Below are 22,267 nucleotides of genomic sequence, written 5' to 3' on the forward strand. Positions count from 1 at the left end.
AAATGGTTCTCCAGGCTTTTATGTAAAGTAAAAATGTTGGTGATAGGTCCACTTTAACGTGCAACTCCTATATGACAGACTAAATATTTCCCAATTTGAGTGATTCATAAACCTCATAATGTGAACACAAAGCTTCCTTTACCATTACTTATAAAGCCAAATACTCCATTTGTGTCGTACATCTCGCCCTCCTAGACATTGCAGCTCACTGTCTGTCATTTCAGAATGCAATGGTCAGCACTAGGTGTGACAAGCTATGTGCATGTGAATCAACAACAACAATCTGAATCTAAAATAACACTGATAGCCATGCCTGCAACAATTTTGCATCTCACATGTGCAGGCTCAACCCACATGAGAATGGCAACTCTGCTTTAAGTTAGGAAGCAATGCAGCAGTGTTGTCACACCATCACAAAAAGCTACATTCGGCAGATTTCACCGGCAGGCCGATAGGTTATTTGTGGGACAATGCACAGATACTAGTAGAAAACCGTATTTGGTATTAGAAGTGCTGCAGCGTTATGTTTTGTAAATGGGTAAAGGCATTTTCACGTTCCACATTTCAAAATCTGTGATCAGTCAGAGTTTTTTTTTACAGAATGAGGACAGTTGGTGTTCCTTCTTCAATAAAACATGCTTACATGCCTGAATGTTTTTCTGAACTGTCAAAAATAGCTGAGTTGCGCATGTACACCTCAATGTATGATGCCATGATACCCAGCACCTCCTGGTTTCCCTGCCGCTGCCATGACTGGATGAACTCCCCTGTCCCTTTGCTAATATTGTGTCATCCAAACCTGGCCAATCAAGATGGTTGAAGATGAAAATAAGGAAGAGAAGATGTGTAGAACAGGGACATTTAATTGCATTAAAAAAAACCGTGATCTCATTTTTTTCAGGTTTAGTTCCACTTTAAAAGATTGATTAGTAATTTCACTATTCACACATTAGATATTCTTTGTTGTAAACTACCTTATCAATATGTGTTATTGTTTTAAAAAATGCTTTGATTTCTACAAACAAATACATTCTGTACCATAGATATCAATTGTTTCTGATTTTCATGAATAATCCTGTATTTTTTATTAATCTAATTCGGTGTTAGGTGCTGTACATCATAATACTCCACATGTACAAGACATATGGACTACAGTCCTGAATTTTGTTGGTGGCAACACTGTTTCATACAAGTGTCCCTTCTGTATAGTGAGGATAACTATACGGACTATTAGGAACAACATAAATATGAAAACATTGTGAGCTGGCAGGTTGAAACAGGCTATATCACCTCTGCCATAAAACAAAATTACTGCCTGTTCACAATCCTTCATATACATTAGGCTGCACGTGTGTACAATCCAGGCATACCTGGCTGCTGGTAGTAAATGAACTCCTGTGCATATTTGTGTAAGTTGAATCATTCTGGCCTGGCCAGTCAAGATAACTCAAGATCCTGAACTTAAAAGAACTTTGGGTTAAGTGTAGAGAGTTGTATTGAGACATACATTTATGAATAGGTAGGGATGTTTATTTCACTGCAGAAGGAACTTTGTAAAGTAAATACATTTACTTTTATTACTGAAGATTTGTCAATCTATTAGGAGGTTTCTTTGATCGGGTTCCGCTCTGTCCCGGTATCCTTCTTCAGCTCGGCATGGGAGAAGTGCTGAGCGCTGCCATCTTTTTAAGTCTTCTTCCTGGTTCTTCTTCGTACATCACCCGATCTCGATCCCGATGCAGGAGGAGCAGCCAGAGCCTTCTGCGATGCATGACGTATGTATCCCGAGAGGCTTAGTGATCCCATTCTGTCTTTTGTTGGACAGAAAAGGGCAGTGCTTTTAAAAAAAGGGTGTTGCACTTAAATACAAAAATTAAATAAATACACTTTTACTTTATATAAAAAGGGTTGTCTACCCTTTTAAGTAAAGTAACAATTTTGAGTTTAGGTACACTTTAAGTCCAATTCTGCTTTAAAAATAGGTAATGCAAACATAAAAGTCAGGAGGCCTTTAAATAAATGTGATGCTTAACATGTGTAACGTGTTGCCCGATTCAGGAACACAGCACAATAGCCCTGCAAGATCTGGGTATTGTTGGTACGCTACCTGGGTTGTTTTCCAAGTGTTGCTCCTTTGCAGTAATGGTTGCACTTTAATTATGTCAAACATACTTCAATCATTGCTCAACTTTGGTTTGAGGATCCTTCTCTTGTAAACCACAGCTGTAAAAAAAAATCTGGTTTTACTATTTGCTTCTGAAGCAACACAGCTAAACAAGATTTGCTCCGAATACTTTCTCACTACTGCGGTGCAGTGCAATCTGTCTATAACATTATTTTTAAACATTTTTTTTATTTTTAGCATTGAAATACCTCATAAACAAAAAGGCAATGCTAGTAGGAATTTAGTGCAGTATTCCAAGAAATCGGACATTTTTATATGCTATTTTGAGCATGTCTTGGCTGCATGTACAAAACACATTTATCAATAAGACCTGAATCTATCCATAAAAGAAGTAGAGAGAAAAAGGGGGCTGCCATTTCCCTTTCTAAAAATGCTAAATGCCTGGTTGTCTTTAGCTCCAGATGAATGTCAGATGATTGTTGCTAAAAACAATTTTTTTGTGATTGTTTCCAGTGACAGATGAATGAACAAATGCTATACACACAGTGTCACTCTGATGCAGTCACACAGTAGTCATGCCTGCTCAATTGTTCATCAATCTGCCATAGTGAATCGATGAACTACATCCAAGGACGATTATGCATATGTCGACTATGTCATATGTATTTTCATCCAAGACAAGCGGGACTGTATGTCTTGGCAATCATCTGATGTGTATCTGCAACTTTTGGCGTTAGTACTTAAATACAGAATTAAACCTGTTCAACAAAAATGAAAAAGAATTAAAAATTGTCACCAGGCAGGTCCTTTATTGATCTGACCTCAACTGTCTGATCACAATTTTTTTTTTTAAATACACTCACCTGTCCCTTTAGCAGGCGTCACCATTGTATTTCTTTTCCTTCTTCTGGGTTCAATCTTTGGCCATGTTGATCGGCCTGAGTAGGACAGAGTAACATTCCGCTCCAGCAGCTGCAGGGGAAATCAGGATGCTCCAGGTATCACAGATTTCTGCATTTGCTGCTTGGGTTTTTTTTGTCAGTGATCAAGGTAAGTATGATTTTTACAGAAAAGATATTGCCTCTCCCTTTTTGCATTAATGCCCTGCCTGGTCACAGATTTTGCAAGCAGAACTTTAGTTCCACTTTAACTGACAGTGTCAACACAGGGTAATCTTTACAATATTTTACAAGTCACTTGTAAAATAAGCATTTCTATACTTACCGTTCCAGCACCCCGTGTATTAAAAAGCCGCTGCTTTTCCCTACCCAGTCACTGTATATATTTTATACTCGCGCCCTCTCTGACCATCGTGGTACCTCATATATACATAATGTGTGAGCCAGCAGAAGTAACCACAGAAACTGGTGGCAAGCCTGTGATTGGATCAGTTGACATTTCCAGGCAGTGCTGGTCCTACGTCACCCAAAGCAAGAAGGCCAAAGTGACCCCACTATCATGAGCTGAGCTGTAAAATATTTCAGCAGCATAGGTTTTATCTCCTGCCTTCTTTACTACCCCCTTTTGCAATAGTGCCCAAGGTGGCTGCCTGTTCAGCCCACTAGGTGTGACAAGCAACAGGCAAGTGCATCAGCAACAACAATCTGCAAAAACAACGCTGATATCTACACCCCCTGCAACAATTTTGCATGTCACTATAGTGCTGCAGGCACATGAGTGTAACTCTGCTCTACATTAGAGCAATGCAGTGTTGCCACATCACAAAAAGCTGCATTTGGTGGACATCTTTGGCAGGCTGAATGATGATTTGTAGAAGTATGGAGGGATTTAAAGAGAAAACTGTAACTGTATTTTTTTTTATTATTGGGTGTTTTTTTTGTAAATTGGTAAATGTAAAGTTCTTCCAAAATTCCACTTCCATTGCAAAAATTTGCAATCAGGCTGGATTTTATTACAGAAAGGTACACTTGGTGTACCTTCCGCAATACAACATGCTTACCTACCTGATCACACTTCTGAATGATACCCAGCACATCCTGGCTTCCCCTTCAGCTGATGAAATCCTGCGCACCTGTGCAGGAGTTGCGTCTTAGTGACTCAGCCAATCAAGATCATCAAAGAGGAGAAGAAAGAAGGTGGCGGCACCTGCGACAGAACAGGGACAGATGAGTGCGTTAAAAAAAAATTGTGATCAGACAGGAACAAGAAGAGTACAGGACCTGTCTAATTGCAAAGTTTGGAAAAATGGGTTTAGTTCTGCTTTATAGGATTGTTTAATAATTATTATAATTATCTTAAGGCATACCTAAACTCAGAATTTTCACTTAAAGGTGTAGACAACCCTTTTATGTAAAGTAAAATATCTGTTTGTTTGTTCTTCTTTAAGTGCAACACCCTTTAAAAAAAAAAAAAAAAAAAAAAAAAGGGTACAGCACCAACCCTTAATTCTCGATCGCCAATGAATAGAAGTGCAAAACCTCCCAGGATACCACACGTCACGCATCCCATTTTCCTGAAAAGGGAAAAAAATTGCAGAGATCGGCATGTTTTTTCCAACCTACATCACCCGATCTTGCGTCTGGGTCGGGTGACGTAGGAAGAACAACCTGGAAGAAGAGGCGAAGATGGCGGCGCCCAGCGTGGGGGCTCGATGCTGGGATGTCCCATCACCCGATGGAAGACACCTCCAGACCAATCAACTGCGCTGGGGGATTGAAGGTAAGTGGATTTTGTTTTGGACACTTTTCAGTTTATATCCTCTTTACTATACGTGTTTACATTTTAGAAAATCTTTTGATTTGAAGAAAAAGGTCAAAGTGCTCCCGCTGCCAGAAGCTGCAAACTATTTCAGCAGCATGGGTTTCATCTCCTGCCATCTTGCCCATGGCGATTGCCTTCTCTGCCTACCCCTTGGCCCGGTTTCTAGGTAACCAATATGTCTCCTCTAATATACTACTTTATAAAACCAGCAGTAACATTTTCATTTCTATGAAGAGATCCTTAAAACCCGCAACAGCTTTGTCAGCTTAGTCCAGGAAATATATAGGTCAGCTGCAGAGTTTGTAACTTGTTACAGGAAGTAGCTGCTGGTGGTCACAGAGAATAAATAAACCTGACAAACAGGCTGACATGTCAGCTGCAGGTAACACACCTGACAATGCACCTGAGTCACATGACAGAGCTCCCCTGACTGCTACAGACTCCCAACCAAGCCCTAAACACCGCCACTGCTTCTGTTATCGCTCTCACCCCAAACTACACTGCCAGGGCTAAGCCCCGCCCACACACTCACCCTTTCCCTGACGTCACATTCCTCTCGCAGCTACCGTGCTGGGAGTGGCTGTCAATCACCGGGAGAAATACACGCCCTGTAGCTTTCTGTTCCCGCCCAGAGGGCGGAGTCAGACCTGAACCTGAGTGTACGGGGAAGTTGTCAGCGCTGCGGCTGAAGGGACCGCACGGCTCTCGTAGCAGGCACAAGTACGGAGGTGCTCGCTCCCCGGTGACGGAGCTCCCGGTGCCCATGGAAAGCCTCTTGTGCCTCTATCCCCAGTAACTCGGCAACGGAAAGGAACGCTTCTCTCCCAGGTAGGGCTGTGTGCAGGGGGGCAATGGGTTTGACCGAGGTGGGTGTAGCAGGGTGATTAGACTCAGAGATTACCATGTGCTTTATGAAAGGGAAGGATCATGACAGATTAGCAGAGGATGATGGTGTAATGGTGTGACTACATAGAGTGACTACATAGGGTGACACCAGAGAAGCATCTGCACTATCCTGTCACTCCAACTTCTGTATTGGGGCCACAGCTAGGAGCCCTCTGGCACACAACTGGTTAAGGGCCATAAAGACACTTTGCATGGTTAACTCTTTGCTGCCTGTTGCACTTTTTATTACCAATGCATGATAAAATGCTGCAGGCTCACAAAGTACACAAGGGAACAATCATGATCATGTGTCTATCCCCCAGAACCATAAAAACAAGGGTTTAACTATGGGGCCCAACAGCAACGGGGCCCCGATCTGACTACATTGAGATGAAATTATTGTATATATAGTTTACAGGCTCGTAAATGGTTTTCCTACAGAAATTTCTGGGGGTTCATGGTGTAGGGACTACCATTCCATTTCCATTTTTATGGCGTCTGAAAAATGCCAGGATGGCACCAATAGGCGGAGCCGATAGCATGGCACCAGTGATCTTTGAGGTTGCATGTCAGGTTGGCATTCTGATCTGATCTTAATGTTTTGCTGTGGGCCCCCATTACAACGAGTTCTGGACATTCCTATGGGTTTCTTTGAGCAGTGACTATCTGATCCCAAGCTGGCATAGTTCCAGTGTCAGTATCAGGACGCCAGTGATGGTTTAGCTGTCGGAAAGGTTGGCACCAGCATTTGCCCTGCCAAGGGTTTCTCTTGGGTAAAAATATAAGCAGGGCTGCTCTATTAAACTTTTGTGGCATAGCAATGCTAAAAGGACTGCCCTTGAGGTTAGAAAAACGAAGAGGCTGCTAATGGTTTTGCTATTGGGCCCTATTACGGGAACTGCGGTGGTTGATTGACCTCCAGTCTCATGGTGCCTACAAATTGCTAAGGAGCCTGAAAAGCCTGCTTTATATCACAGCTTTGGTTTGGAGTTGTTAGAGGATTTTCTTATGAGACCGATCTACAATCCTTTGGACTTTTCAACTTCTGGTGCCACTAGGTAGAGCAAATAGCATAATATTAATGATCTTCCTAGCGGTTTGTATTGCTGGCATTTTGACCATCTTGCAGCCTCCGAATAATTAAAATTAATTTAAAGGGTTCTTGTTGGGTGAAAAGTACAAGGATGGCTGTTCTATACAAATACTATGGAATTAAGACAGAGATTAGATAAATGGGGGCTCTAATGGTTTTGCTATAGGGCCCCTCTCCAGCTAGCTGTGGCCTCCAATAAGTGGAGCAAGTTTATTTCTACAAAAAAGTAGTTTTCAGCTTTCCTGAGCACACAGCGAGTACAGATAAGCCGTAGCTCCCTCCAAGTCTTCAATCGTCAGTGAGGAAATGCTTTGCTGGCACTGACTTGCTGCTTTACAGTATATCTTTGTATGATTTCCTCTATCAGCACAAGGCAGCCCAGTGCAAGAACCTGCAGGGTAATGGGAGCCCCCGTGTATTGGAGACCCTCAGGGTCGGTCTGGGGTATGAAATGGGGTCCCGGTGGGATTACACTCGGCTCGAGACAAGCTGACATTGTACTAAACATTTCCTGTATTAGTAAACAGTTTTCCTTCATAGAAGCTTGCAATCCAAACAGAAGGTTATGGAAATGACCTCTGCATTTGAAGATAAATATTAAAGTGGACCTGTTCCTGCAAAAGACAGTGACTGCTATTTAGGAGAATCCTCCAATAATTTAGAGAATGTTGCTTATCAGTTCTGTTGGCACTGGGATCATTCCACGTGACCCCAGACAAAAAAAGCCTGACAGCATGGGGAAGTTGTAAGCTTTCTAATGGGCTGGGGGACAGAACAATGATATAGGAAACCTGTCACAAGAGAAATACAGAGCATACAACTGATCATCACTTTCTGAAAATGCTAATTGCCTCCATGGCATGCTGTATTTTCTGAGTCACTGACCTGGAGTAAGATTGCAGAAATGGGTCAGATCTGCAGAGACTTTTTTAGGCAGTGGCTAAATGCTGTTTAAAGACATAAGGGCATTATGACTGCCAGGCAGCTGGAGATCAGATAGTGTCATTTCTATCTTGACTGATTTTATGAATGGAGCCAAGAGAACTATGGACTTTGCCACTGATGACTTCTTAAACTTCTAATTCTCTGACTTTTATGTTGATCCAATGGGTCCAGATCTGCAGTATTCTGATTGTTCCAGTTCTACATGAGCACCCAGGCCTCCAGCAGGTTCAGGAAAGTAGTCCACAATGTCATCCTGTGTGCAGGTGGACCTGACTTTGCCTAAAATGTTTTGAAAGTAACATCAGTACTTAAGTGCAGGATCTTGTAGTACCTGAAAAAGTATCTGTTCAGAAATGTGGGTGACCACATATACCATTGCTATATTATTATTATTACACAGTTTTTATATAGCGCCAACATATTGCGCAGTGCTGTACAAAGTCCAGACATGTCACTTGCTGTCCCTCTATATAATCAAATTGTTCCATGAAACAAATAATACAAAGTGTGGTAAAATAGGGAATGTTGGATGCTACATAGACCTTGGTTTTTTGTCAGGGTACTATGCTTTGTATTACTTTCATGGAAACAAATCTTACGCATTTCATGCTACATAGCAGTTAGTGATGGTTTATAGCCCTAAAGACTATATAGTGTGAAATGTTTAAGAGGTTTTTGTTGAGTTTCCTCACTATGTAGTACTTATTTCATAAAATAAAGTTTCTGGATTAAATATTTTTTGTTGCCCCCACTTCTGAACTTTGTATGACCAGTTGATGTGTTGGATGTACATCTGCCAATAGGTGCAGGGAGGGTTGGAGTTACCTGCAGTGCTACACATTTTTCTTTTTCTTCATTATTGTTGTTTATTTTTAGCTGAAAGTACCCATGCTGGCCTTCAGATGATACTTGTCCCTGGAGAGGCCTCTTAAAAAAAATGCACATCTCCAACCGCAGAGCAGTAGATCGGTCTGGGGGTCTCTTCCATTGGGTCCCGCCTCGTCTCGGCTTCTCCGCCATCTTCTCCTCTTGTTCCGGGTTCTTTTTCCTATGTCATCTGACCCAGGCAGGAGATTGGGTGACATAGATGGGGAAAAAAAAACTTGCTGCGCATGCTTGAGATCGGCAATTTTTTCCGCTTTTAAAGAAGGGTCTCCTTCTGCACATGCTCAGGTATGCGCAGAAGGAGCACCCAAGAGCCTCCTGGGATGCGTGATGTAGGTATCCCAGGAGGCTCTGCGCTGCCATTCAATTGGAAGGGCGGTGTTGCACTTTTTTTTTTTTTATTAAAGGGTGTTGCACTTAAAAATAAAAAACAAACATAATTTTTACCTAATTTTAAAGGGTTTACTCGTTTATGTAACGTGAAATTTCTAAGTTTAGGTACGCTTTAAATCCAAGCTTTGACTTACCAATTAAGTCCTTACCATCACTTTAATAGGCCACACCATAACCTGTCCAGCAGTGCAACTTAGTGTCAAGGTGTCAAAAAAAAAATATTTGCTGAACATTTCTGCAGTCCCTGCACATTTCACCATGTTTTATCTCTTTAGAAGTGCATAAAAAATGTGTTGTGAATAGGGAATTCACTCGGTTTATAATTTTTCTGTTGTGGGTTAATAACACAGTGCCTTTGCTGGACTGATTTTGAATGGAATGGTGTCAGCCTTGCCAAGTTATCTTTCGCAATCCCTCCCACAAGCCCAACTGAACTTTCAGCTTACCTTAGCTACATACATTCCAGGTGCATCAAGGCTAAAGGTGCTGAAATTGGAAATTATTTTTTTTAAAGCCAGCTGCACCCCTATGCTTTGCAATAAACACATAAACTACAAAGTTCTGCAAGGCATGTACTGTGTTGCTTTGCAGCACTGCAGTGCTATCTGATTTAAATTGCATCACCTGCGACAATACAGCACAATACACAGTAAGCCACTGCCATGCATTGTGGTATGCTACAAAAATGGTGCAGGGCTGATAATAGGCCTCTAATGGTTCAAATGAATGGGCTGCCATAACTCATAAAGCAAATATTATTAGGCAGATGCACCACAAAAGTCTGTCCCCTGGCATCACTCAGGACCCTTGATCTGTGTGTAACCAATGCTTTGTCTGCAGAGGTCCAACATGCCTTTTTTTTCCTCCAAATCAGAACAATAAATCCGCAGTCAGTAAGTCCCATGTTGTCTGCTTCTTGGAGGTCTCTTGCTCAGACCCAGCAGGTGGTGCATGCCCTTTGCAGAGAGACCACTGCTTCTACACCGAGAGAGAGGGTTATTATTTGCAGCATTAGACTGTGGCTGCTGTCTAAAGAATATAAACTGTAAAGCTGGGTACACAGGCCCAATGGTTCTCGCCTGATAATCGTGAAAGATCCTTTCCTATGACAAAAATTGCACGTGTAGCTTAAGACTTTGCACTTTTTGTTTGGATGCACCTGGAACATATTAAGTTGGTTTAAACTAAAAGTTTGATATTTAACAGCTCTCATTTCAGATCAAACTAAAACAGTCAACTCTTGCCTGACCATAACACATGATAACAAACTGTTTCCTGCCTGTGATCATTGAACATCTAACTGTATTCAAACAGTCATTTTTTCTAGTTGTTCAGTTTATATTTTTAGCAGAGATATATATCTAACCGACCCTCAAAGGTTTTTTTATGCATTATTTGAGTATAGAGCTTTACATTTGCATTGTATATGAACAGACGCCCTATAATTTGAAAGTCTTTTTCTTCTTACGCTGATTTTCTTGCATTTATGATTGGAGCTGATTGCAATCAAATTATGCAATTCCCCTGATATTCTGGATCTATGATGTGTTATGTTTTTCCTAATAACTATGAAATATTGTTATTTTAGTTAGTTAAAAACTAATATTAATAAACAGGTTTTATATAGCGCCAACATATTACGCAGCGCTGTACATTACCTACACGTTTTTTGATCAATTAGACAAAACTTTGAATCCTTAAAAAAATATTTCAAACAAATTTAATTTATGATCCTACTTTCGATCAATATTCTATTAATAATGTTGACATAATATTAACAAAAACTCATTACGCAAGCCTTTTTTATTTTGTGATTGGTTAACCATGGTATTAAAATTTTAAATCCATTTTTATATTACGATCAATATTTTTGTTAAATAAAAAAATGGGAAAATCAAATGGGAAAATTAATCCTAATTAAGATCATTTGTCTAACAAGTGTATGGCACATCAAATGCTTGTAGTCTATTCCAAGGATTGGAATATCAATCAAGTGATCATGGCAAGGGAAGAAAATTACACAGTGTATGCCTAGCAATATATAATGGTTATATTGAGGTGCCCATCAAGATTATTTGTTTGGTTTTGTGAAGTATTAGAGCAAACTTGAATTGTGCAGGTTTGAGAGTTGTACCTGTGTTCTGCTGTTTTGTATTACATATTTCCAAGATTCTGGAGTGTTCATCCAGATTCAAACACGGAACCATGCTAATGTATTACACCCGTTCTCCTCTGAGCTAGAAGTTCAGTCTTCTATTGACAGCTTCAGAGACCTCTTGTCTGTGCTATCTCTGCATCTGACTGCATGGTTAATTGGTGAGTGAGCTCTAAGTGGATGGAAACTAGATTTAATATTTATGAGAGTATGCACTGAGCATCTGAGGGTCACTGTTTTCTCACTGTTCTCTGCTGCGTGGCGAACCAAGTTGCTTTCCCTTGATGTCAGTGACCTAGTGTACTAGTGATGTTTAAGGCCTTGCCTCAGTCAAGAATTATTTGACTGGTATTTTCCCAGTTGGGTTGTTACCTACTCAAGCCACTCAATGCATAACGAGAATATATATGTGGAAAGTGTTTAACCTGTACAAAGATTTGTAATTTAGCCACTCTTGAGTTTAACTCATCCCAGCCAGGTCCTTAACCTAACTCTTCTACTAGGCTGGTAAAAGAATGTAGTTGGGTCAAGGAACTTTCCCATTTTATGATTGGATAGTAACTGGCTTTCCATATATTGAGGTGTCTGGTGTGTTTTAGTTCTCCTTTGCATGTTTCAGCACCTTCAGATACCTTCATTGTAAATTGAAAATTCAAACAGAAGTGGGTAGCCTTCATAATAAAGAAGGTGTGGGCAGCAAGTTGGCTCAGTGGTTAGCACTCTGGCCTTTGCAGCATTAGGGACCAGGTTTGAATCCAGGCCAGGACACTATCTGCAAGGAGTTTCCTGCCACATCCCAAAAAACATGCAGTTGGGTTAATCGACTTTCTCTCCAAAATTGTCCTCGGGCTACGTTATTGACTATGATAGGGACTATGACTTTGATTGGAATGTGAACCCCTTTTATACAATGGACTTTGTAAAGTGATGCATAATATGTTGGCGCTATATAAATACTGTGTAATAATATTAACTAGAAATTTGGATGTGAAAACATCACGATTCAACATGTATAGCAGAGGCTTTAAAACTTTAGAATCTACCACTTTTGTTTTTTTTTCATTATTACATAACTGATTATTTATGAATATTTTTTGCATACATTAATAAACCTTTCAAAGCTAAACCAAACCCGTTATTATTCACCTATCCCTGTTCCAATGCGGGGCGCCATGATGGGATGATGTACTCATTCCCAAATGCGCAAGGGAAGCTGGAATTGCTGGATTTCCCGGCACCCAACGCTGAGCATGCACGGCCCATCAAAGTCTGACAACTGGGTGGTAAACAGTTATTGCAGAAGACATTATCTGTCCCCTTCTGCAATACCCTCCTGCCTGAATCGCCCATCTTAAAAATGGGACTTGTTTTACTCTATCCTATCCAGTATCTATCCTGCATGCAATTCTCTCATATGGGTGGATGTTTGACGTTAGAGTAAAAAATGTAGGTTTCCAGCAATTTTGTCATTGCAGACATTCCAGAATACTTTTTTTTTAGTTTTAACATTAAATCCTTTATACAACATTCTGTATTGTTTTTATGTTTTGCTTAGAGTGGAATAGATTATAACATCAAGAGATCAGTGGTGAAGATAACATGACATAAACTGGTGTGCGTCAAGCAGAAAAGTAAAAAAAAACAAAAAACAGCGGTCTCATTGATCTTTTCAGTAGTCTGTGTAACAAATAACCAGTTGTAAGAGAAGTATGGGAGCTGCTGTTTCTTTTGAAAATGCTAGTTGCCTGGCTATGTCTAACTTGAGTAATTTTAAGATACAGACATGGAACAAGCATGCTGTGAATAGGTGTCCAAAATTAAATTTTAAATAAATGTCTGCTTACTTTATACCAGTGGTGGCCAATGTACTAAACATAGGGGGCCTCAACTGTGGCTGCAGACTTACCCAGGTAGGGGAGAGTCACATAAAATTGAGCATATGTAACTTTATAGAAGTCTGTTGACCTACCAGGGTCAGAGACAGGCGATATGCTACATGTGTGGTTTCAGATTTAAGATTTGCAACAAGAAACTGTTGAAGACTGGCTATGTCCGATTACTAGAGAGAACTGCCATCACAGCCCCATTACAAAGCAGTGTTCTATCTGCTGGGGCTCAGGCACTACAAAGTAGACACCGGAGGGCTGCAATTGAAGACTGTACACATTTACAGTAGCATTGTAGCTTAAAAGATAATATAGACCTTTAAATCTATCTGTTTTACCCATATCAAGAGGAAATTGTGTGTGTATTTTGCAGTTGATGGCATCAGGTGACGCATGTATTTGGAAGTAGGGAATTGAGGATAATGGAAAGCCTTATTCAATTGCTGTTGTTTTCCCCATGCTGGAGGTGTCCACATTAAGCCTCTTTACTTTCCATATAGCTTACTCACTTTAGTTAGTTTTGTTTTATAAAGCTTGTGTACTCTGCTACTGTTGGATGTCTATGAAGATCTTTTCTAAATGTTTTCGGTAACCTGGGCAGATCTAACCCAAAATTTGTGGAGCTAGCAGTGCTTGGCATTGCCGCTTATCCCCTCTCCTGTTCATAGGTATCCTTCAGATCTATCTGCTTCATTGCTGGACAGTTCATGAAGGACCTGCACACCGATGGTTGAGACATGTTGGAGGCATTTTAAGATTGGATGAGTTACACAATCTTGTTTAATTTTTTGTTTTTTAATCTTTAACAACTCTTCAACTTGAGGTGTCTGCATTGTGCCTCCTCAGCATTTCTCCAAAGCTGGAACAAGAATAGTCGCCCATGTTTAGGGACCCAGCAGATGGCCAAACTTTCTGTCGGTTGATTTATGGCTCCTGTAGAGTCTGATTGCAATGCACACCATTTTACTTTATTATTTTTAAAACTGGATTTAGATAAGGTTTTCTTTCTTCAAGAAAAGCAGCTGTTTATTATAGCAGGCTGAAATAAAGAGATATTACAGGTCACCTTGGCGTCGTATGACCTCTGCACAAGCCGTCCTCTCTATAGCCACATGCGGTGTTTAATTTACTATATTACAGATGCAGGTGCATTGCTATTCCATGCACATGTTTTAACCAAAAATAACATATATATTAAGTAATAATAATAATCATTAAAATTTGTTTAAAATTTTCATGGTATTCAGTGCACTGAAAACTACATCCTTTAACATGCCACGGTTTTTGTAGAAGGCTGTGCTTCTACATTTTTGTAATATTTACAACAGGGTATGTTATGGATTCATTTAGAAACAGACGTACAATAAAATCTGCTTTAAAGTACCCCTGTCCTAAGTACTTCGATCTGACTTTTTATAAGTTCTGTGTAATCTTCTGCAGATCAGTGCTTCAGCTATGAAAAGGATCCACCAGAGTGGCAGCTGTGCCTTTTATTATATTGCACAGTGCTGTCAGTCTAACACAGGACACAGACCATCACAGCACAAAGATGCTGTTGATCCTTTATTTCCACATCATCAGGCTGGAGCAGGGAGACAACCTTATCATATTTCTCTACTATACCAATGATAGTGGTGCCACCCTCCTTGCTATGTGGGGTAAGAGGTGTGTGTGAATCACAAACATGGATGAAAAGAATTAAAAATCTTATGGCAAGTAAAAAGGTTCTCTTGTATGTAATTTAACGATGTACTGTTTGACCAAGGTGCACCTTTAAAATGCTAATACTATTTGCTTTTAATTATCTGTTTCATGGTGGGTTAATCCATGATTGTAGTTTTTGTTAAAGTATAGTATCCTATTTAATTTACAGATAGAAATTCTGCATATTGGTAATTGCATTTCTTTACTGATAATTTCCTATTCAGAAACCAGGACTGCAATTTCCTGTAAAGCTTTTAGTTCAGCCAAGGGACTGTGGAATAACTAGAAACAAGCTATATGCATAATTTAAAAGATTTTTGGTTGATGCTTTCATAAGTGTGACTGCTGACTTGTGCTTGCATCGCATGAAGTAAAACCCTGACACATTTTCAGCGAACACATATTTTTAGTGTTATATTTAAGTTTTTGATATGCCCTTCACAGTTTTTTATAATGCAATGGAGTGATTTGTAGATTAGCCATGAGAAAGAGTTTTCAGTGTCTCACGGCATTTGTGGAAATACATATATTGCATTTCAGTGCTCAACACAGAAATTATTTTAAGCTGGGTGGGAAAAAAATGTAGGTGTGTGTCAGTCCCTGTATTGTGACCCACCTCTTTAGTAACCACCCAAAAGCAGCCGGGGGGTTACTGAAAAGTGCCGGGTGGTGCGCCCAGCTAAAAGGGGCTGGAGAGAACACTGCATTTTGCATTTACCTTCATCCTTATTGGCCCAACATCAAAAGGATATTTTTCATTACTATCTGGCTTAAAATGAAACTAAACTCCTTCCCCATTCCGCCATCTACCTTGTTTAGATTTTCGTCCGTCTTTATTGGCTGGGCCAGGACGATGGTGGTCGCAGGGGAAACCGGGATGTGTTGGCAACCAACACTGAGCTCCCTATGCACAACTCAGCAATTTTGACAGCTAGAGGGAATGATCAGGCAGGTAAGTATATTTTATTCTAAATGGGACATTGGCTGTCCCTTTCTGCAATACCCCCTGCCTGTTTTACTTTAATACCAACATTTCATAGGCAAATCAGACCTAGGATATAAAAGTTTCAACAAGCTGGCCTTGCAGCCATAAGTGCATATACGTTCACCAAAAGAGTCCTTTAAATTGCAGTTAGATTTTATTTAACGTATATGAAAATATGCCAGTGTCATGTTGCAACTTTTATCCTGCCAACATCACACCATGTTTCAGAGCTTGGTTGTGCCTTAATTTAAGGAATGACATGTCGGTCTGGGATTTGAGTCATCTTTCACAAGAGATGCTTTCTCATCTGAAATGTATGTTTTGACTGCTGGAAGCTACCTGTGTGAATTGATAATCTGAATTTTTCAGTGTTTGCTGTTTTATTTTAAGCTTTGTAAAAAAGTTAACTTTTCAAAAAATTATGGACCATAATTTATGAACATTTTGCAGCTGAGCCACATTACTTTATCCAGCAATTAAAGTAGGTTGGTACTTGTTGGAATTGGCACCCATCTGAAAAATATTTCAGTTTAAAAGTAAACGTAAATTTAAACGTAAACGTAAACGTTTAACTGTGTACATACTCATTCATTGTTATGCTCAGGAATATATATTTTAAAGCTTTTTATTTTAATCAAGTTAATCTGACACATTTTAAATGTAAAATTTGCAGCCAATAGGAATCATGTTGGCAGGTGCAACTTTAGGTTTTCTGCAAACTATTTATGCTGTGATTAGCTAAAACTGTCTGGATAATTTAAATTGTATTCTGTTTACAACAAACGCATGTGAATGGTTTGGAGGAGGAGCACCGTGCCCCTTCTAGCTCTGACAACTTGGTGTATATTTGGGTTTAATCCACTGTTTATGCTTTGCCACTTGAGTCAGGAACATGAAAATTACTAAAAACAGTAATAAAAATCTAAAATTTGCCCCCACTGAAATCAATGACTGCTTGGTGCCATCACATGGCAACCATACCAATGTCAATGATACATCCCAGCCTGGAAGATGCCTTTTATTTATGGGTAAGTGTGCTATGGTTTCTATCTTTGGGTGCCAAATGAATTTGAATGAAGCTAATTTGAAAAGTTGGTTACATTTGTGCTGTTTCTACTTTTTATACTTCCTGCAACAACTACTATGCATTATGTAAGCAGTATGTTCACTGTTTCCTGTTGTTTGCTGTTTAAAGATTTGCCATTAAACTCTGCCTCATTATAGGAGCTTTTATCTTCTAATTGTGCACTGAAGCACGGGCATAATTAATTATTAAAAAGCAGGTTTTAACTGGGCTTCTTGGGTGCCCAGCCAGCTGCCTTTGAACCACAGTACCTTGAGCCAAAAGATAATCTCCAGCACCAGATGTGACTATTGGCTTTCCTGTCATCGCTGTCCTGTGTTGTTTTGTTTTATGATTCAGTCGCTTGGGTGAAGTGTATGACTCATTTACATACATTCAGTTATGGAGCTGAAATATACAGCGCGTCTATTATTCTATCTTGTTCAGAATGATGTCAGTGAATTGTTGTCACCTCAGTCAGAAGAGTTATAGGTCTTAGGTCATTCAAGCTCTATGGAGATCTCAAAACACATGTAACCTAGAGAACCTGCTTGCTCCTTTTTTTTCAGTTTTGACTACCAGCTTTTTTAAAGAGGAGCACCAACTTTAAAACAAACCTTACAAAACATGTTTTGTCTCTTTTTTTTTTTTCCCTGGGAGTTGCTAAAGAATGACAAATGTTTGCTTGGGAAGGAAAAGTGGGTAGACAACTGTCCTGCCACTGGTGAGTTGGTTGGTGGACAAAAGCAATACAAAGATAGTCACCTACTTTCATTCATTTTTGCCTTTTAGTATAATTATTATTATAATACAGTATTTATATAGCCCCGACATATTACACAGCGCATTACAAAGTCCATAGCCATGTCACTAACTGTCCCTCAAAGGGACTCACAATCCAGTGTTCTCCCCAGCCCCTTTTAGCTGTGTGCACACCCCGGCACTTTTCAGTAACCACCTGGCTGTTTTTGGGTGGTTACGGAAGACTTGGATCACATTACAGGGGCCGCCACCCAGCTGCAATTTTTTCCCATCTGGCTTAAAAAAAATCTAATGTCCCTGCCTCAGTTATATGTCTTTATTACAGTCAATGTCAATTTTGGGGGAAAGCCAAATAACCTAACTGCATGTTTTTTGGAATGTGGGGGGAAACCGGAGTACCCAGGGAAAACCCCCGGAAACACGAGGAGAACCTGCAAACTTCATGCAGATCCTGTCCTGGCCGAGATTCGAACCTAGGACCTAGCGCTGCAAAGGCAAGAGTGCTAACCACTGAGCCACCATGTTGCCATATATACCTTCCTTCCTATATATTCCTAATTGATGACAGCAATAAGTATTGCTTCCTTGGAAAGCCCTAAATGCTCTAAACGCGCCCTTCTGTCCCATAATGCTACTGAATGGCAGACAAACAATTCATGACAATAGGTAATGAAGGGTCATATGGTGGCACCATCACTTGACTTTTACTAATTTTGACAGTTTGATAACGTCTAAAAGTCTGCAAGAGATATAAAGGTCCAGTTAATGATTTACATGACTGGTGCCCAAATCAAATGCTGTTGTAGTGGATGTAGCTGATCATCATTGAGAAATGTATGTGCATATTTTATATTTGGATAATGTATTTTGAGTGCTTACCATATGCAAGAGTAGCTTTGTGTAGACACAGCTTATTACTAAACACATGCTTAGGTGTACAAGCACAGGAGTTACATTATCCCAGCCTGGCCAATCACAATGAACTAAGATCCCAAACCCGGGGGGTGGGGGTGCAAGCAATATGTTAATCTAGGACAGTGTTTCTCAACCAGGGTTCAGTGGAATCCTGGTGGTTCATCCAGACGTTGCCAAGAGTTTCTTGAGCCATTAATGAGCAGTAACTTTCAGGTCAGTTATTTACTCACACCAAGGATCTTTTTGCCTAACTATAATGTGACATTCTTCCCACTGGTCAGCAATGTAGGAGGCATTCTTCTCACCAACCTCCACAAAAAAGCACTGTGAGCTGGGGATATTGATATTGTCAGGGGTTTCCCAAGACCCTAAAGTTGCTTATATATTCTGTGAAAAAAGTAAACTCAAACCTCACCCAAAACAAAAAAAAAAATACACTTACCTTCACTCCCACAGAGGCGCTGACATTTTTTCCTCTTCTGCCGGATTCTTCTTCCTACATCACCCAATCCAGGCGCAAGATCGTAGGTTGGAAAAAAACTTGACGATCTCCCTGGGCATGCGTGAGATCAGCAATTGTTTTCCCTTTTCACGAAAAGGCTCCTTTTATGTAAAGTGAAAATTCTGAGTTTAGGTACGCTTTAATAAGATAAGACCGTGAAATATGTTGTTGGCCTTTTTGGTATATTACATGCCTTGGGCACTTTTGTTATCTTTGAGCACCTGGCCTGCATCCCAGCTTATTCTATGCTTCTGCTATTTTCCTATTCGTGCTGGTAGACAACTTCCTCACAACCACATTAGTTGTAACATTCTAACCAAATTTTGTGCACAAACATTCGTGTATGAACATAGTTCTTAGGCCTGCAGGGCATTTCTATTGGTTCAGTTACATAATAGAACACCAAATAAAGTAAAACCAAGGAGTTTTATGCAGTTCAGAAGGTTTGCTTGCTGTATACATTTTGGTGGCTCATCTGTTGCACAAGAGTTTTGCCTTAAAGGACTTTACTAGTCGACAAGTTATAGCATAGCAAAAGCTTTTAATGCTAAAAATCAAAACAAGTCTGCTAAAGTCAGAAAATACTCTCTGTTAACTTTATTATATATTCTTCTTTCCTGCTGGATAGTCGAAGGGGGGCGGGTAGAAGTCCTGGAAAGTCCGCTGACATTTTATATCAGTATACATTCTACTGATGTGTATGCGACATGGTGTATTTTATTATCACCAGCATGTTTATAAATCAAGTAACTGACAACAGTTCTGTCACATTGTATTTAAAGAATAACTGCATGGAATAGATTGCCAATATAAATAATGTTTTGTTGGCTTGATCAGGTCTTTCCTAATATTTGGACACATTGAAGCAATAAAAGAGTGTTTAAAAATACAGTGTATAAATGTTTTACATGCAGCTGTAAAAAAAGTGTTTTCAAAAATTATATTTATAACATTCACTAATATTTAACTTACTATGTGGTTTTGATAATCCGGCATCCTCACGGCTTGGCTGCTAAGGTCACACTGGTAAATTTGTAGGTGTGCTGACATTAACAAAAAAGGGTGCCAACAAGACCTGTCAAAGACTGGCATGGAGAGTGGTTTCAACGAACTGGTTGTCACATCCACTAACAGCAAAGAATAGGATACTGCAATTAATTTTTTGTAAGCTAATTGTTATTAGGCCTAATATGATAGATCAAAGCAAAAAAAAGAAATCACATCTCCCTAGTCATATGTTTAAAAAAAATTTAGATAACATAATAACAATTGCATAAACAGATGAAAAAATGTCCCAAAAAACAAGATGTATAATACAAAAACATAGTTTACAAAGGTGTGAAAACCAGATTTGTGACTAAATGCTAAACATAAGGGAAAGAAAAATTCAGGGAGGTGGTTAGCAAAAAAAAAAAAACTGTTGATGGACCAAATGCAAGAACCTGTTTAGCCCCTTCATTTTAATACCTTGCCTTGTAGGATGTATTTATGTGCACATTTGTAACTGATTTATAGTTTTTTTTTTTTTTTATCATATGGGCATTAGCATTCTGGCTTTTGCAGCACTAGGTTCCAGGTTCAAATCTCTACCGGGACACTATCTGCATGGAGTTTGCAGGTTCTTTCTGTGTTTGCATGGGTTTCCTCCCACATTCCAAAAACATGCAGTTAGGTTAATTGGCTTCCCCACAAAATAGACCTTAACTGTATTAAAGACATATAACGATGGTAGGAACATTAAATTGTGAGCCCGTTTAAGGAACAAATAGTGACCTAACTATAGACTGTACAGCGCTGCATAATATGTTGGCGCTATATAAATACTGTGTAGTAATAATAATATATGATAAAATGCAGAATGCTGAAACCGGTGTCACCTATGCTCTTGAGTGATTTATTTATTTTTTTTAAAGCTTCTCGGTTTAACCTGAACTAATCAACCATATCAATTGTCAATGTTGACAAATGCGCCAACGTCTCCATGAAACTGATAGAGCAATTCCAAGTAGATTTTCCATTGTTCATGTTTGAGTTCTTGAATTACCCTTTTGTGAGTTTCCTGTAGAAGGATTGCTACATAAATAGACTTCAATGTGAAATAAATGTCACTAGAAGAACAAGTAAAAGGATTTCACTGTGAAATGAATGCCAACGTGTTGCTAAAGCTACACTGTACAACAAATTACATGATTTGTGTATTTTGTGAGCTAAAGCCCAACTCGCTTCCTCTCTACCTTTTAATCAACTTTATGCTTCAATTTGAAGTATTATTTGAAGTATTACTGGGTCTGTCGCATGATACCACACGGTTTGCAACACTGATGTCAGCACCAGTCTTTGTACTGCTACATTGGGAATGGATGGTGCTGCGGTGATGCTATGGTGATGCTACCACAAGGATCAGGAATTTGAGAAATCTATGTTCCATGTTGAGTACCATTGGATTAATGGCTACTCCAAGGCACAGCAACAAATTTGGCTTTACATATGAACCTAATAGGTTTTTTTTTATTCTCATAGATTCCTTAACCCATTAAAGGGAATGTTTGGGCAAAATAAAAACAGAAACAGAACTTATGTATTGATTACAAATACATATTATACATTTTGTGTATGCTCCAGTAAACACAATTAAATTGATTCTTGTAAAGATAATTTTCTCTTTAGAGAGGATAGCAGTATAATGTGTTCGTACATTCACCATGGCCCAGATTCAAACTGCATTTAACAAATTAAAGATGAGCCATAGTCTCGTCAGTGTGTTATTTTTAAAATGTAAGAAATACATATTTATTCCCAGACACCAGTGACATAAAACCAGCATGCAAATACAAGCCTCTTTCATCACAAGTAGATTGATTTTGAAAGCCCCTGAGTGGATTCAGGACAAGCGCTATACACTGCATGCAAACATCAAGCAGTTAGCTGCCTGCTGGCATATGTCAAGGTGCCGGTTGTCCTTGCAGAAACTGCCCCGAAATTTCGCAGTCCAGGACATTTCAATTTTTTTTTTTTTTTTTTTTGTAACCCCAAGAAAGGTGTACTATAAATGTCTTCAGCACACAGGGGTGTTATTAGGGATCAGCTTGGACCTCTTGGCTTTGTACTAGTTGATTTTCAGTTCTGATTTCTGATCAAATAAACTTTGCATATGAAGTGGGTCTGTAGTGAAATCACACGCATTCACTTTTTGTTTTTTGTGATCCTATGTAGAACGATAACATGTTGGTAAATATTGATCAAAATTT

General features: G+C 39.4%; 1 protein-coding gene and 1 long non-coding RNA gene across 4 annotated transcripts in view; one reads left to right on the top strand and one right to left on the bottom strand.

Moving 5' to 3' along the window:
* Window positions 1-862: 862 nt before the first annotated feature.
* Window positions 863-5,500, bottom strand: LOC140331462 (uncharacterized). 2 transcript variants are annotated; one of them, XR_011920935.1, is made up of 4 exons: window positions 5,379-5,500; window positions 4,090-4,231; window positions 2,108-2,223; window positions 863-1,811 (listed from the first exon to the last, which is right to left on the bottom strand). It is a non-coding gene; the product is annotated as an uncharacterized lncRNA (long non-coding RNA). The 2 variants fall into 2 exon arrangements; XR_011920934.1 differs by lacking the exon at window positions 5,379-5,500 and adding an exon at window positions 5,238-5,342.
* Window positions 5,501-5,526: 26 nt separating this feature from the next.
* OSBPL3 (oxysterol binding protein like 3) overlaps window positions 5,527-22,267 on the top strand; it is a 106,173-nt gene continuing 89,432 nt past the window's right edge. For both annotated transcript variants that reach the window (XM_072412508.1, XM_072412510.1), the window contains exon 1: window positions 5,527-5,674. The gene's annotated coding sequence lies outside the window, so the exon portion shown is untranslated. The remainder of the gene's footprint in view (window positions 5,675-22,267) is intronic.

The sequence above is a fragment of the Pyxicephalus adspersus genome, chromosome 5 (assembly GCF_032062135.1).
Source record: "Pyxicephalus adspersus chromosome 5, UCB_Pads_2.0, whole genome shotgun sequence".
NCBI classification, from domain to species: domain Eukaryota; kingdom Metazoa; phylum Chordata; class Amphibia; order Anura; family Pyxicephalidae; genus Pyxicephalus; species Pyxicephalus adspersus.